We start from the raw sequence: 17177 nt of genomic DNA, 5'->3' as shown, positions 1-17177 counted from the left end.
CAAGAAAACTTGCAAGACCAGATTTTCCAATGAAGTTTTGGAAAACCACTGACAATCTGGACATTCAAATCCACCCAAACGTGAAAGAGGATAGCAAGATAATAAAATGTTTCAGAATCTGCAGGATTGGGATGCAAATTAATAGACAGTATCCACGCATTAGGGGATACCCAGGTGACACTAGCGGTAAAGAACCTGCCTGCCAACATGGGTTCAGTCCCTGAGTCAGAAAGATCCCCTGGAGGAGGGCATGACAACCCACTCCAGTTTTCTTGCCTGGAGAATCCCAATGGACAGAAGACCCTGACAGGTTATACGGTCCACAGGGTGGTAAAGAGTCAGCTGAAGCGACATAGCATGCATGTACACACATCCATGCTGTAAAGCACAACAGTGTTCTCTTCTTAGCAAAAAGGGATCAAATATGCAGAACTATATTCTTTCCACTTGGCTCAGAAACTCCTAGACTTATACTCCGAGGTTAACAAAAATACCAGTGGCCAACCCGGCTTGCCACTTCATAAAGCCCTTTAATAAACAGAAAAGCACGAGGCAAACAAAAGTTTGGACATTTCTTCTTGGCTTTATAAGAATAAGGTCTAAATAATATTTTCATTTTGAAATTATTTCAGATTTTAAGTAAAATTTTGCAAAAATATTATAAAATATTCCCATGTATATTTTACCTAGATTCCTCAAATGTTAACAATTTATCAGACTTTTTCATCCTATCACCTATCTGCTATCATTCTGTCATCTGTCTACCTATCCACTTATTTATTCTATTTTCCTGAGACATTTGGGAGCAAGTTGCCAACATCAGGATGTACATCCCCCCAAAAATGTTTATTGTATTTTACTTAACCACAGTACTCTGATCAAAATCAGTAAGAGGAGGCCCATAGGCGTCACCAATCTGTTAAAGGGCTTCAAGACCTAAAATGGGCAGGACAGGACTGATCTCTGAGTCACCACTTGGTGGGGAGCCACAGGAAAGCAGGTGGGGAATATTTGCATTAAAACTTGTATGTGAGAGAAATAAGCCACTGAGATTTATGATGCTATTTGTTCAGTAATTATCCTACTTTGACTAACAGAAAGAATGAAATCCCAAATTTGGAATTAATATGCATAGAAAGAGAGTTGAAGCCATGGGGCTGGGCATGATAACTGAAGAAGAAAAATGAGAAGGAACTAAGTGCTGAACTTTGGGTAATTATTACATTTTGAAAAAAATGAAAAAACTGTTAAGGAAGCAGACAGAATAGGAGAAACGGAACAGTAGAAAGATAATCAGAAATATATGATGGTGTAAATGATACCATGTTTTAATTCCTCAGATGTCTTCATATAGAATAAGTCTGTATATGTGGTCTCAGCTAAAAAGATAAGAAAGGTAACTATTTCAGCAGGGTTTCTGAACTAGACCTAGAGATTTGCTAAATGACAGGTGTGGTACTTCTCCAAGTCTAGTTTCTTTACCCATAAAAAATTGCTATTCAGATTAAAGAAGGTAATATAAGCACTTTTCACTTTCATGCATTGGAGAAGGAAATCGCAACCCACTCCAGTGTTCTTGCCTGGAGGATCCCAGGGACGGGGGAGCCTGGTGGGCTGCCGTCTATGGGGTCACACAGAGTCGGACACGACTGAAGTGACTTAGCAATAGCAATATAAGCAAACACATGCAAATGAATCTTTCACATCTTCCGACATGCACCTATCACTAAATAAAGTTGCCTCTTCCTGTCCTCAAGCTTTCTTCTGTATTCTACCATTTCACAGGCTATGTTAGAATTTGAGAATCAAAGAGAATATTTTAAAAATGATAAAATTTTTAATCAAAAGTATAGATATTAGATGCATTGTATTAGTTACACTATAAATATTCTACTTATAAAGCTAAAATAAGCAAAATCACGATGAGAATTCAAACCACAGTTTGATATTCTCTTTGAGAAATAGACTGAGTAATAATTACAGAAAATAGAGGCTGTGATTTTTAAATGCCACTCAGAAAAGCATCAAAAAACACACCACAACTTGCTGGACTTTTGTACCAGGAGAAACTCAACTTAAATCTCTCCAACCCCTGTTATCTCGTGGTCCATTATCACAAACACATTGTGAAAGGGAGGAGAGGGAGGTTAAAATGTTAAACCATGAACTTTAAACATATATATATATATATAACTTTATCTAAATGGTATTTGTTAAGTTCTTTTAATAGTAGATGTGAATGTCTTCCATAGAAAAGAAATATGAAATGTATACATTCCAAAAATTTCAGTTACAAAAGTTGACAGAAGATTAACATTACCAACAGTCTGTAAAACAAAATCTACCTCTCATCTGCTTACAAAAGTCTTATTAAGCAGCACTTGGAACCACCATTTCTGAAACGCGGATCTGAGCAAATGAAAGCATTTTGATAAAAGTCCCGTAATTGCATCGCTTTCTCCTTTCACCTTCAAGCTGCTTTCCTCTTTCCTCAGCTTGAGGAATATGCAATTTTCTAGATTAGAGGCTAAGAGACTGTTTTCATAATCAGCAGCCATCTATGCAGAATGACAATAGAGCTGAAAAGATTCTAACCTATGCCACCAAGGAATTTTCCAAAGAACTTACTCTTTCTATGAAAAATGCCAAAATCTGAGTGATAGGTCCTAGCAACTCCTCCCACTTAGAGTTTTGGGAAGAAAGTGCTGCCATCTACAGGAAGTACGTGGAATTAAAGCCTACAAAAAAAGATGGAGAGTCTTGGCTTTTATAGTTGTAAACAGCTAAAAAGGAGGGGGAAAAAAGAAAGCATGACAATGGAGAGTAATAAAACGTCCCCACTTTCCAATTCTTTTACTAAATATATTCTACTTCTTTGCTGTCCAGTAGAGCAGCTTCTAGCCATTTGTGGCTAGGAAGTACTTGAAATGTAGCTGCTGTGACTGAGGAACAAAGGGTTTTTTGTTTTTGTTTTAAATTTCATTTCATTTTAACTAACTCAAGTGACTTCAGTTCTAAAACTGACATTCAAGTCAATCACTGGAAAACTTTTAAGTATGCTTGTGACTACTTATGTATATTAATCTACCTTTTCAACTGTGTAAATTTTAAGATATTTACATACAAATGAAATATTTCTGATAAACATTTTGCATTTGAATTGAGATGTGCTGTAAGTGAAAAACGCACACCAAATTTTGAAGACTTGGTACAAAGTGAAAGAATGTTTTTTATCTCATTAATAACTTTTAGATCAATAACCGTTTGAAATTATGACATTTTGGAAATGTTAGATTAAAAGTGTCAAAGTTAATATCATTGGTTTCTTTTTACTTTTTTAACTAGAAAATTTTAAGTGACACGTATGACTCATATTATACTGCTACTGCGCAGCATTGTTCTGATTTATAGATAGAAATTTTTAAAAAAGTAAACGTGTTCAGAATTACACAAAATTCTATATTTTAAAATATTTTTAGGTCCTAAGTGTTTAATTCCTGTCTGGCCCCGAGATTAATAAAAAAAGCATGCAGTAGACACTGACACTTGTATGTATGAAGAGAACACGACTTTGGGAGAATTTACCGAACATCACTTTCAATGACCCTCACTGTGAGTGATAAATATCTTAACATGGTAGACACTGTAGACCTTGATGAGTATAATTACAGAACCGTCTCTACCATGGTGAAAGAACTGATGACCGAAACCACACATTTTTAAAGACATTTCAATTAAGTTTGTCCTCTGTTCCATTTCTTCCATTACCTATCTCCAGTCTATAAATTCCAAGCACTGTTCCACACAATCTTCTGCTGTTCTTCCTTCTCACAAGTGCAGGCCACAGATTGTTCTCCATGGTCCCTCTCTTTGTCCTTAGCTGGGAAGTAGTCCCCCATAGCCTAACCCTATCCTTCATGGAGGCTATCTTCTTCCCAGCCACAAAATCATACCTCCCCTTTCTTTCTTTTCCATGCCCTATCTTCAACATATTCTTCTGTTACTCGGAAGACAAAAACAAAAGAACAGGTACATGATTCAGCTGGCAGATACCCACACAGAGATATGGAGCTCAATCTTCCTGATATGCAAAGCCTGTCCCATTTTAGTATTGGAAGTCTCACCTTGCTGGAAACCAGGACAGTTGGTCACCCAACTTGCCAATCTGACCTGTTGACAGCAAAGCAAGAAAAGGGGAAGCATCAGCTTTGTGCACCAGGAACACTCCACTGCCTGTGTTTCCTGCAGTTTCTAGCCTCTCCTTAACCATACAGTCACCTTTCTCCTACCAGTCTCTTAACTGGCCTGATTTCTATTACTCTTTCGGGCAATCATTTCTCTTCCAAATACTTTACCTATTCCTCCAGGCTGAGGTACATTGTTACCATTGAATTTTAATCCTCTGTCCCATCCCCTGGGGCCTTCATAAGCTGTGAGCTGCTTGAAATCAGAACCAACAAGATATGACATCCATTCGTGCCTTCTCTTCACCCAGTAGCCGAATTTGTGAGTGGATGAAGGTTGGTGTGTTTTAGAAAGGCACATGAGCTTTGGGTAATTTATTTTTCTTGAATGTTTATTGGAGTATAGTTGATTTACAATGTTTCATTAGTTTCAGATGTACATCAAAGTGAATCAGTTATACATATACATATATCCACTCTTTTTTTAGATTCTTTTCCCAAATAGGCCATTACAGAGTATTAAGGAGAGTTCCCTGTGCTATACAGTACGTCTTTAGTAGTTATCTATTTTATATACTGTGTATATGTCAATCTCAATCACCCAATCTATCCCTCCCTCTCCCTTACCCCTTCGTAACCATACGTTTGTTTTCTAGATCTGTAACTTTAACAACAGACTGGTTCCAAATTGGGAAAGAGGTGCATCAAGGGTGTATACTGTCACCCTGCTTATTGAGTTTCTGTGCAGAGTGCATCATGCAAAATTCTGGGCTGGTTGAAGGACAAGCTGGAATCAAGATTGCTGCAAGAAATGTCAATAACCTCAGATACACAAACGACACCAGCCTTATAGCAGAAAGAGAAGAGGAACTGAAGAGCCTCTTGATGAAAGTGAAAGAGGGGAGTGAAAAAGGTGGCTGAAAACTCAACATTCAAAAAACAAAGATCATAGCATCCAGTCCCGTCACTTCATGGCAAATAGGGATGGAAGCACTGACAGACTTTGTTTTCTTGGGCTCCAAAATCACTGCAGATGCTGACTGCAGCCATGAAATTAAAAGACGCTTGCTCCTTGGAAGAAAAGATATGACCAACCTAGACAGCATAGTAGAAAGTAGAGACATTACTTTGCCAACAAAGGTCCGTCTAATCAAAGCTATATGTGAGAGCTGGACTATAGAGGAAGCTGAGCACTGAAGAATTGATGCTTTTGAAATGTGGTGATGGAGAAGACTCTTGAGAGTCCCTTGGACAGCAAGGAGATCAAACCAGTCAATCCTAAAGGAAATCAGTCCTAAATATTCATTGGAAGGACTGATGCTGAAGATGAAACTCCAATACTTTGGCCAGCTGATGCAAAGAGGTGACTCATTTGAAAAGACCCTGATGCTGGGAAAAATTGAAGGTGGGAGGAGAAGGGGATGACAGAGAATGAGATGGTTGGATGGCACCACCAAGTCAATGGACATGAGTTTGAGTAAACTCCGGAAGTTGGTGATGGACAGGGAGGCCTGGAATACTGCAGTCTATGGGGTTGCAGAGTCAGATATGACTGAGTAACTGAACTGAACTGAACCAAAGTACTATACAACACTTAAGGAAATAAATTGCTTTTAGAAATACACAAAAAATTTAAATACATAAATAACTTAAATACTAAATGTATGTTAATGTATTAATTTATTTTGTTATGTACCTTAACATATTCATTTTAATACAGTAAAATCAAATTTGCATACCTTTATATATAGCAACATTTCAAAATGTATTTAAATAGATTTTAAACAGGTTTTAAAACATAGATTATAAGTGCTCATTTTTGGAGTGCTAATCTTTTTTATTCTCTCTTTTATTTTTTAAATTATGAAAGTATGATAACACATTTACAGGAGACTTCAAAAATACAGAACTAAGTTACATATAGTTCCACAATATATTACAATACTTTTTGAGTAGATAAATTAAGATTTTTAGTTGGAGTTTTAATATTAAACCCTCAAAAATTAGTAGAATGAATAGACAGAAAAGTAGAGGGATACTAGACCTGAAAAGCACTATGAACCAATTCAACATAATAATATTTATACAATTTTCACACAACAGCAGGACACAAATTCTATTCAAGTTCCAGTAAGCTATAAACCAGGAGACACTGGAACATATCCAGGGACATAGAACATGATGCAAAAATTTCATGGTCTAAAGGTGCTGAAATCATAAAGCATCTGTTATCACCGGAATTATGTTAGAAATCAATATCAAAAGTATTTGAAAATAACCCACGTATTTTCAAGTGCAAATATAACATTTACCAAGAGAGATCTTTGACTTAGTCATTGTAAGCTTCAACAGAGTTAAGAGACTGAAAAACACAGAGAGTGATTGCAGAGAAGAAAGCATTGAAATGAGAAATTAATACCCAAATGAGAAACCAATATCAAACATATTTTTAAAACTCCATGTTATTTGGAAAGTAAATGTTGTTGAGTGCTAATTACGTAAAATAACTTTAGCTGTATAAATCTCAAACCCTATGAAGCTTGTTTTGGAATTATCCCAATTACAGAGAAAACTGGCGCAAAGTGCGGACATGAGTCCAAGGTCATAGAATTTATAAATGGAAGAGCTGGGACTTGAGATTCATCACACTTTAAAACGTATAGCCCATTTGCAACCACATGGATGGACCTAGAGATGATCATATTAAATTAAGTGATATAAGTAAATTTATTTATAAAGCAGATATAGACTCACAGACGTAGGAAACAAATTTACCAAAGGGAGAAAGAGGCGGGGGAGATACAGTAGGAGTTTGGGATTAACATGTACACACTACTATATGTAAAATAAGTAAACAACAAGGACTTACTATATAGTACAGGGAGCTGTATTAAATATCTTGTAATAACCTACAAGGCAAAATAACCTACAACGGAAAAAATCTTAAAAAAGAATACAAATATATAAAATATATACATATATATGTATAATTGAATCACTTTGCTGTATGCCTGAAACTAACACAACATTGTTAATCAATTATACTTCAATTTAAAAATGTTTATAAAAATTATTTTTAATAAATTGGTAGACTTCACTAGTTTTTTAAAAAAATATGATAGCAACCCCCTGGATTGCAAAGAAAGATGTCCACATTACTCCCCCAAAATCAAGTAACATCAGCAAAACTAACTTATAAAATAATTTATGAAAATCTATGAAGTCCAAAGCAATATTTCAGCATATACCATGCTGTTTTGGTATAAGATGCACCACATATGTCCCAATGGATTCTCCAAAGATAAGTTAAAAAAATGGTTATTTCTGGAGGAATAAACCATCCATGGAAGAGTAAAGAATAGAGTCTTCGTGACAGGTTTGTTTCTTATTCCTTTAAGTTAGAATTATAATCATATTTGACTTGGAAATCACCTTAGAAGTGGTTTTCAGCCTTGACTGCTCATTATAAGAAACTTGGGAACTTTAAAAACGAATAAGATCTGATTATCACCTGCAGAGATTGTGATTTAATTGGTCTGGGGTCCACTATTTGAAGATGACATTATGCTATCCACAGAACACCATAAAGACATCCCCCCCCCAAAAAAAAAACCTGTTAGAACTAATAAATGAATTCAGTAATGTCATGGGATACAAAATCAATATAAAGAAACTTGTGGTGTTTCTGTACACTAATAATGAATTTAAAAAAGCGAAAAAATTTCCAAATCTCATTTACAATTGCATCAGAAAGAATAAAGTACCTAGAAATAAATCTAATCAAGGAGGGAAAAGACTTGTACACTGAAAATAAGAATACTGATGAAAGATATTAAAGAAGACATAAATAAATGGAAAGAAATTTCATTTTCATGGATTGGAAGAATTTATATTGTTAAAATGTCTATGCTACACAAAGAAATCTAGAAATTCAATGCAATTCCTATCAAAATTTCAAAGTAAGTTTCACAAAACTAGAACTAAAATTTATGTGGCAGCTCAAACGATTTTGAATAGACAAAACAATATCTAGAAATAACAAAGGTGGCGGTATCATATATCCTGATTTTTAACTATACTAAAGTGGAGAGTGAAAAAGTTGGCTTAAAGCTCAACATTCCAAAACTGAGATCATGGCAGTCGGTCCCATCACTTCATGGGAAATAGATGGGGAAACAGTGGAAACAGTGTCAGACTTTATTTTGGGGGGCTCCAAAATCACTGCAGATGGTGACTGCAGCCATGAAATTAAAAGATGCTTACTCCTTGGAAGAAAAGTTATGACCAACCTAGATAGCATATTCAAAAGCAGAGACATTACGTTGCCGACTAAGGTCCGTCTAGTCAAGGCTATGGTTTTTCCTGTGGTCATGTATGGATGTGGGAGTTGGACTGTGAAGAAAGCTGAGAGCCGCAGAATTGATGCTTTTGAACTGTGGTGTTGGAGAAGACTCTTGAGAGTCCCTTGGACTGCAAGGAGATCCAACCAGTCCATTCTAAAGGAGATCAGCCCTGGGATTTCTTTGGAAGGAATGATGCTAAAGCTGAAACTCCAATACTTTGGCTACCTCATGTGAAGAGTTGACTCATTGGAAAAGACTCTGATGCTGGGAGGGATTGAGGGCAGGAGGAAAAGGGGACAACAGAGGATGAGATGGCTGGATGGCATCACTGACCCGATGGACGTGAGTCTGAGTGAACCCCAGGAGTTGGTGATGGACAGGGAGGCCTGGCGTGCTCTGATTCATGGGGTCGCAAAGAGTCGGACACGACTGAGTGACTGAACTGAACTGAACTGATACAGCTATAGTAATCAAAACAGTATGGAGTTAGCCCAAAACAGACACATAGACTAACGGAACAGAATAGAGAGCCCAGAAATAAACCCACACATATATGGGCAATTGTTGTTAACTTGCTCAGTCATGTCTGACTCTCTGCAGTCCCATGGACTGCAGCACGCCAGGCCTCCCTGTCCATTATCAACTCCCAGAGTTCACCCAAACTCATATCCACTGAGTCAGTGATGCCATCCAACCATCTCATCCTCTGTCATCCCCTTCTCCTGCCTTCAATCTTTCCCAGCATCAGGGTCTTTTCCAATGGGTCAGCTCTTCACATCAGGTGGCCAAAGTATTGGAGCTTCAACTTCAGCATCAGTCCTTCCAATGAATATTCAGGACTGATTTCCTTCAGGATTGACTGGTTTGATCTCATTGCTGTCCAAGGGGCCCTCAAGAGTCTTCTCCAATACCACAATTCAAAAGCATCAGTCCTTCAGTGTTCAGCCTTCATGGTCCAACTCTCACATCCATACATGACTACTGGAAAACCCATAACTTTGACTAGACGGACCCTTATTGGCAAAGTAATGTTTCTGCTTTTTAATATGCTGTCTAAGTTAGTCATAGGTTTTCTTCCAAGGAGCAAGCATCTTTTAATATGGACAATTAATTTACAATAAATGAGTAAAGAATGTACAATAGAGAAAGAATACTCTCTTCAATTGCTGATGTGGGGAAAATTGGACTGCCACAAGCAAAGAGTGAAACTAGACCACTATGTTACACCATACACAAAATTAACTCAAAATTAATTAATGACTTGATGTAAGACTTTGAACCATAAACTTCCTAAATGAAAATACAGGAAATAACCTCGCTGGCATCAGTCCTGATGATGTTTTATGGATCTGGCTCCATAGGCAAAGGAAACAAAAGCAGAAAAAAAAAAGTAGGCTTTACATCAAAGTAAAAAATTTTTGCATAGCAAAGGACACCATCATCAAAGTAAAAAGAAAGTACTAAATGAGAGAAAATATTTGAAACCCAAAGGAGGTTGATTTAAAGATGTAGCAGTTAGACAACTACAAGAATAGGCCCCAGATTTAAAATACAGCAGTTCATTTTCCCTTTGCCACATGGAGCCAAAACATTCATCAATTCTAAATGAAGCAGAACTAGAATTAATACCAGGACTATGAAATATGGGGGGGCCGTATGTTAGTGGTAGTCATGTATATTTGTGTAAATCGCTTATTTACATATTTATTTATAAAATCTTAACAAGTGGCACCTTGCAGAAGGAAAATTTTCTTCACTTAAAAAAAGAACTCAATGGCATATTGGGTTGTTTTGCTTTTTTAAATGCATAGACTCAAGCAAGACCAGGAAGCAGAAAACAAACCAAATGATGAGCTGGAATATTTTCATAAAATAACAATCCCAGACACAATATTACAGAGGCTGGAATTATTCTCAAGATGGAAATAAGGAGAAAAGAAGAAAGGAAAGCTGAGAGCCAGGAATGTTGAAGTCTGCATTGCTCAAGAACTTCTTAAGAAGAAGGATACTTAATATTCTATTCTATTTCAAGATGCTTGTTTATTGTGCTATAAACTTTTTATTTGGTAAAATCTGGCATTGACTACAAGGTCTTGCCTGGGTGGGCTTTTGTGGAAATCAAAGGAAAAGAATAAATTCTCCCTCTGACTCCACTCAGTGGACAAGAGGTGCAGGAAGTACAATGATCTGCATGGAATGAAGTAATTGAACAAGTTTTCTGGGAAAATGTGTCTGTTGAAGACATAGGGAAATTGGTCTTTACAAACTGAGAGTTGTGCCAATCTTACCTAGATGGTACATGGTGCAATGAGCCCTGATCACGCTTGGTTTACACATAGGCATGTATGCTTCAGTTACAGCTTTTTGTAAACTCTACATGGCTTGGCTTGTAGCATAGATTCAGACACATTTGATAAGCTTTTACTGATTTTATAACTTTCAGGTTTCCACCAACCTTTTCCAGTTCTGATAAAGAAAGGTCCCAGAAGGACTCAGCATCCTAATGATGGGAGGAATGAGGTTGCACGTCACTGAGAAGGATCCTTGAGTAAGGACCATTCCTACTTAGGTATGTCACCTGATTCATATCATCAAAAACATTTACCAAGTGGAACCACATGTTGTGCCATTTTTATCAAAAATGGGTCCCAAGATATCCACTGTTTAGATACCAGCCACCAGGTGGTATTCTGCAGAGCAAAGCTCCATAGCTTGGCGCTCAGGGCTGGCCATGACAAGGAAATATTTGAATATTTAAATACAATAAAAAGAATCAAACGTGTAAATAGATTTTTAGTATATTATATTAATAGAATCATACTATCTCATGCAGTGGAAATCACAGGAATATTCTGGTTTTATTTTGAGTTTTCATTGTTGCTGCTGTTACTCCAAAGCACATAATAATTTTTGTTTTTCCATATGATCAAAAGATACAGAAAGGCTACTTTGAGAGGTAATCTTATGTTGTTTTTTTTTCATTTTGAAAAATTACCTCTTTGTGATTTAATATTGAGAACAGCTGAGAAATTAGTATAGGCAGCTTTTATAATGCCCAATTCTGCCAGTAGTTCAGTGTAAGACCTTGGGTGAGTCAACCTCTTCCCCATCTTCCCTTTTCTTCCTCTATAATGTAAAGGATTGGGCTAGGCTTTCTCTTAAGCCCCCTGGAGCTTAAACATACTGTCATTTTATGATTCTGAATGAACAATTATTATTGTTTTTGTTCAATTATTATGGAATAATTTATGAAGAACAAACAAGTTGAAGACTGTTAAAGAAATGCATAAAAAAGAACTGAAGAGATAAGACTGTTTTTAAGCTCCACTGATGAAAGAAGGCCCTGTGAGGCATATATAGTAATGAAAGTAGCTTGCTTCTTGGCATCTATTTTGCTACCTCTATCAGGAAAAACAAACCAGCCCATAACTAACAAAACTGTCCAAAAATTCCTGCCCTATTTTTATCACGCAGGTGTCTCTGCTGCTGCTGCTGCTAAGTTGCTTCAGTCTTGTTCGACTCTGGGCGACCCCATAGACGGCAGCCAACCAGGCTTCCCCATCCCTGGGATTCTCCAGGCGTCTCTACAGAATGCTAAATAGCCAAGACATGAAACTACAAATAATTCACACGGCATGACCCTTACTTTCATAGCAGCACTGTTTGCAGTAGCCGAGAAATGGAAACAATCTAAATGATAAAGGAGATGTAATATGTATATACAATGGAATATTACTCAGCCATAAAAGAGAATGCATTTGAGTCAGTTCTAGCAAGGTAGATGAGCCTAGAGCCTATGATACAGAGTGAATTAAGTCAGAAAGAGAAAAACTAATGTTACATATTAATGCATATATATGAAATCTAGAAAAATAGTATCAGTGAACCCATTTGCAGGGAAGGACTAGAGATGCAGACATAGAGAACAGACTTGTGGCTTGTGGGGGAAGGAGAGAGTGAGACAAATGGAGAAAATAGCATCAACATATATGCACTACCATATGTGAAATAGATAGCTGGTGAGAAGTTGCTATATAACACAGGGGGCTCAGCCTGATGCTCTGTGATGACCTAGAGGGCTGGGATGAGGGGAGGGGAGGGAGGGGATATATGTATAATTATGGCTGATTCACTTTGTTATATGGCAGAAACCAATGACACATTGTAAAGCAGTTTCCCTCCAATTAAAAAATAAATTTTTAAAAAAGAGATAAATTGGGGGTGGGGGGGGCAGATGTGGTACATATATATAAAGGAATACTACTAAGCCACAAATAAGAATGAAATAATGCCATTAAAAGCAACATGAGGAACCTAGAGATTCTCACACTAAGTGAAGTAAGTCATAAAGAGAACGACATGCCATAGGATATCATTTATATGTGGAATCTAAAATATGACACAAATTAGCTATCTATGAAACAGACTCACAGACATAGAGACAGACTTGTGGTTGCCAAGGGAGAAGATAGGTGGGGGAGAGATGGATTGAGAGTTTGGGATTAGCAGATGCAAGTTATTATATATAATAGAATGGATAAACAGCAAAGTCCTACTGTATAGCACAAAGAACTATATTCAATATATCTGATATATCAGAATAAAAAGAATATGAAATATGTATATATATGTATAACAGATTCACTTTGCTATATGGCAGAAATTAATGCAATATTATAAACCAACAAAACTTTGGTAAAATAAATTTTTTGAAAAAGAATTCATAAGGAGTGAACATTAAACTTCAAAACTCTCCATGATTTCAGAGATGGCATACAGCTTTCTATTCCTAAGGTTTTATAAGCTTCCTTAAAGTTTATAAACTGCCTTGTTTCCAAATAGAATTGAGGGTAAAAACCACCCTACATCCAGCCCTAGAAGTGGCCTCTGTGTTTTGAAGCAGAATTTAATAGGTTCCTCAAGGTCAGACCATTGCCTTATTATAGGAAAGTTATTACAAGATGATGTCATTTCTGGCTTTCAGTTTGTCTAGAAAACTACCTACTTTCTCAGTCTAATACACCACACTCCAGCATATCTCTTTTTTGTGCTTCCTTAGTGTGGCACCTGATCTCAGAACCAAAACTTTCATCTTTGATCTAGTCAGACATAGAGAAACACGTGGGAGAAGACACAAACAAGCGAAGCTTCCAGATGAGAACTTCTCCTTCTGGGGAAACAGCAGCTTGGTGAGTTCTTGGTAATAACGTGAGCTCACTCTGTTCGAGAGTAACGACTTGAGTAGCTGACCTGAGGGCAGGATCCAAGGTTCTAGGCCAGCTTCACCCCCATCTGCTCTGACCATCACACACTTCCTCCAGACTCTTGAGGTCTTGCTTTCAACCATCTGGGTGCATTGAAGAAAGATGAGAAGGAAAGCAGAGACAAGAGGGATGGAAACTTTTTAATATGTCCCTAAAAGCCTCTTTATAGAGATGAGTAATAAAAAAGATTGAGGCCAGCAAACATATTCAACCTTTCCACATTTTCTCTAAACAGTTGTAAAACTGAGAGTCTTCTAAGGTCAGAGTTAAAGTAATACAGCCATGTTTTTGTATTTTAAATGGTTTTTAGTGGAATGCTAAAATAGCCTCAGCACTAGTAAAAAGCCTAGTCAAGAGTCTTTTTGATTTGACTCAGGAGGAGAAAATAGGACCCACCAAATAGGGAAGTGAGATCACTTTGATGTGAGCTCTCACCTTAAAGCCAAGTACGCTCTGTGCATCTCCATCCACACACCCCCAACTTCTCCTCTAATCAAGGCACAATATACTGTGAGATCACCTAGTTGATTCTGCCCAATCATAATTTATTATTCTTGATTCTTTCAAAACACATTAACTGAATGCCTACGAAGTGTCTGACACTGTGCTAAGTACTGGGGATACAGCAATGGACAGAACACCAAACACTGCCCTCCCAGAGCTTACAGTCTAGTATAGGGAGACATAAAAATAAATCAGTAAAGTACAGAGTAAGTTTGAAGGTGACACAGAGAGGAAATAAAGTAAGGAGGAGAGTGCACTACATGCAGAAAAGAGGAGGAAGTTGGAGAGGGCTGCAGTGTTGGATAGGGTGGTCAGGGAAAGCCTTTCCCCAAGAGAAGTTTGGATAATGTCCTCAAGAAAATGAGGAGTGAGCCATGTGATTGAGGAAAGAGCAAATGCCAGAGTTCTAGATCTTTCAAGGAATACTGACCTCAGTATGCCTGAAGCAGAATAAGTAAGAGACGTCAAAGAGGTAAGGATGGATGGGACACAAATTTGGCTTTTACTAAGTGTAAATGGAAATTATCGGGAGCTTTTAAACAAAGTCATGACATTATGTTACTTCTGTTTTAAGTTGTAGGACAGACAGATTATGAGCAGAAAAGAAAAAAGCAGGGAAATGAGTTACCAGGCTGCTCCAACACTCCAGGTTAAGAATGGTGGTAGATAGACCCAAGGCAATGGGCATGAAAGTGATAGGAAGTGATTGTATTTCAGAAATGCTTTTATCCTAAACCCAAAAGGATATCAAACCAGTCAATCCTAAAGGAAATTAACCCTGAATATTCAGTGGAAGGACTGATGCTGAACCTGAAGCTCCAGCATTTTGGCCACGTGATGCAAAGAGCCAACTCATTGGAAAAGACCCTGATGCTGGGAAAGATTGAGGGCAGGAGGAGAAGGGGACGACAGAGGATGAGATGGTTGGATGGCATCACCGACTCAATGGACATGAGTTTGAGTAAATTCTGGGAGATAGTGAAGGACAAGGAAGCCTGGAGTGCTGCCATTCATGGGGTCATAATGAGTTGGACACAACTGAACAACAACAGGATTCTTGGGTGCTTAGATTGAGAGCATGGAAGAGGGGAGTTAAGTATTACTCCATGATATCTGGCACAGGACCAGATGGAAGAATTTGCTCTAAGTTAAGACGGGACACACTGTGAGATGAGTAGGCTTAGGTATCTTTGTTTTTAGACATGATAAGTTTGAGCAACCTCTTAGGCATCCAGGTGGAGTGGTCAAGTAGGCAGGGACAAGTCTAGAGTTCAAGGGGAGAGAAGGTGATAGATGGTGTTTAAAGCCATGACACCAAATGTGATTGACACCAAGAAGAGAAGTCCAAGGACCAGACCCTGGGGAGCTCCAACTTTGGGAGACTAGAAATTAGGAGCAACAAGCCAAGGATGCTAAGAAAGAGCAGTCAGTTTAGAAGAAAAAAAATTTGGACAGTGGAGTATACTGGACTGAAGGGAAGTCTCCAGATGAAGGGGATGATTAACTGGGTCAAGTTCCGCTGACAAGTCAAATAAATAAGGACTGAAAATGGATACTGGGTTTAGCAACTGTGCCAAGCCAGGTCAAGGAGGACTGAGTGCTGTTGTAATACGGCCACTAGCCTGAACAAAAGAAATCGATCAAGTTTTTGGCTTATTAATTAGACTTCAGGGGAAAAACCCTTATCATCTTCAGTGGCCCTTTTTTCATAAATATTACTTGAGAAGGAGAGCTTTATTCTGTCTACAGTGACAGTCAGACTTAATCATAGAACTGCTTAGCTCATAATGGATGGTTTCATTTCACATGAAGTACAGATTTTTTTTTGCCTCCTAGACTTTGGAAATCACAGATGGTTTTCTTCCTCAACTGCAATTTTTTCCAAATCATACCTTGAATGAAACAAAATGTATATTTCCTTTGACTGTTTTGATTTGAGAGATTTTTTTTTTCTATTTTTCTCTTCTTCCAGGTCATACTGAAGGTTTTCTGAAGGTTTTGTGAACATCTCAGATTTCTCCCCTTTCTCATCCCTTCCCAATCTCTGATTCCTCTGCACTATCAAAATCAATTTAATCTTGAGCATCATGAAATTCTGCATATTCTCAGAGCAGCAGATTGATGTCACTGACAGCATATGATAATTCAAAGAACAGGACAGCAAGAAGAAAGACAGGTGAGCGGAAGATGAATAAGAGGAAAAGAGAGAAGAAACTGGAGGAGGTGGTCTTAGCTGACCATGTGCTTTTATTATTTTCCACAAAAACTGGTTAAACCAGAAACTGCAAGATTTAGAAATTCCATGTTGATAAAGTCCAATCACACATACACCAACTAAATAATTGCATACATTTAAAAATAAACACTATGGCAACATCTAGGGCTTCCCAGTTGGCACGAGTGGTAAAGAACCCATATGCCAATGCAGGAGACATAAGAGACGTGGGTTCAATCGCTAGGTCAGGAAGATCAGCTGGGGAAGGGTATGGCAGTGCACTCCAGTATTCTTGCCTGGAGAATCTCATGGACAGAGAAACCTAGCAGGCTCCAGTCCGTAGGGTCACAGAGTCGGACATGACTAAAGCGATTTAAACATGCATGCACGCGTGGCAATATTTATGCACCTCAAATAATGATATTGTTTGGCAACTAACATCAAAATTCACTCAAATAATCAATTCTGAAAAACACTTCCTATTTGCATAATTTTTTCAAACTGATTTGTGTAAAATTGCCTCATTCTCAGGGGTTGGCAGTACAAACCAAAATAACGAGCCTGTAGGATCTTCTTGCCATGTTATCGCAATCCTAAATCTTAAAGCACATCAGCAGTTGAAGATGTCAAGTAGTTAATGAGTATGTTACAGAGGTGCAGTTTTAAC

The 17177-nt window shown here is 37.7% G+C and overlaps 1 protein-coding gene across 3 annotated transcripts in view; it reads right to left on the bottom strand.

Moving 5' to 3' along the window:
* The window catches only part of ESR1 (estrogen receptor 1), a 399407-nt gene that overhangs the window by 321392 nt on the left and 60838 nt on the right, over nucleotides 1-17177 (bottom strand). The window contains exon 1 of one of the 3 annotated variants that reach the window (XM_018053367.1): nucleotides 4058-4114. The exons of the other annotated variants lie outside the window; for them this stretch is intronic. The gene's annotated coding sequence lies outside the window, so the exon portion shown is untranslated. Of the gene's footprint in view, nucleotides 1-4057; nucleotides 4115-17177 lie in introns of those variants that run through there. 3 annotated transcript variants of the gene reach the window in all.

Source organism: Capra hircus, chromosome 9, assembly GCF_001704415.2.
Source record: "Capra hircus breed San Clemente chromosome 9, ASM170441v1, whole genome shotgun sequence".
NCBI classification, from domain to species: domain Eukaryota; kingdom Metazoa; phylum Chordata; class Mammalia; order Artiodactyla; family Bovidae; genus Capra; species Capra hircus.
This window is presented reverse-complemented; position numbering and strand designations above follow the sequence as displayed.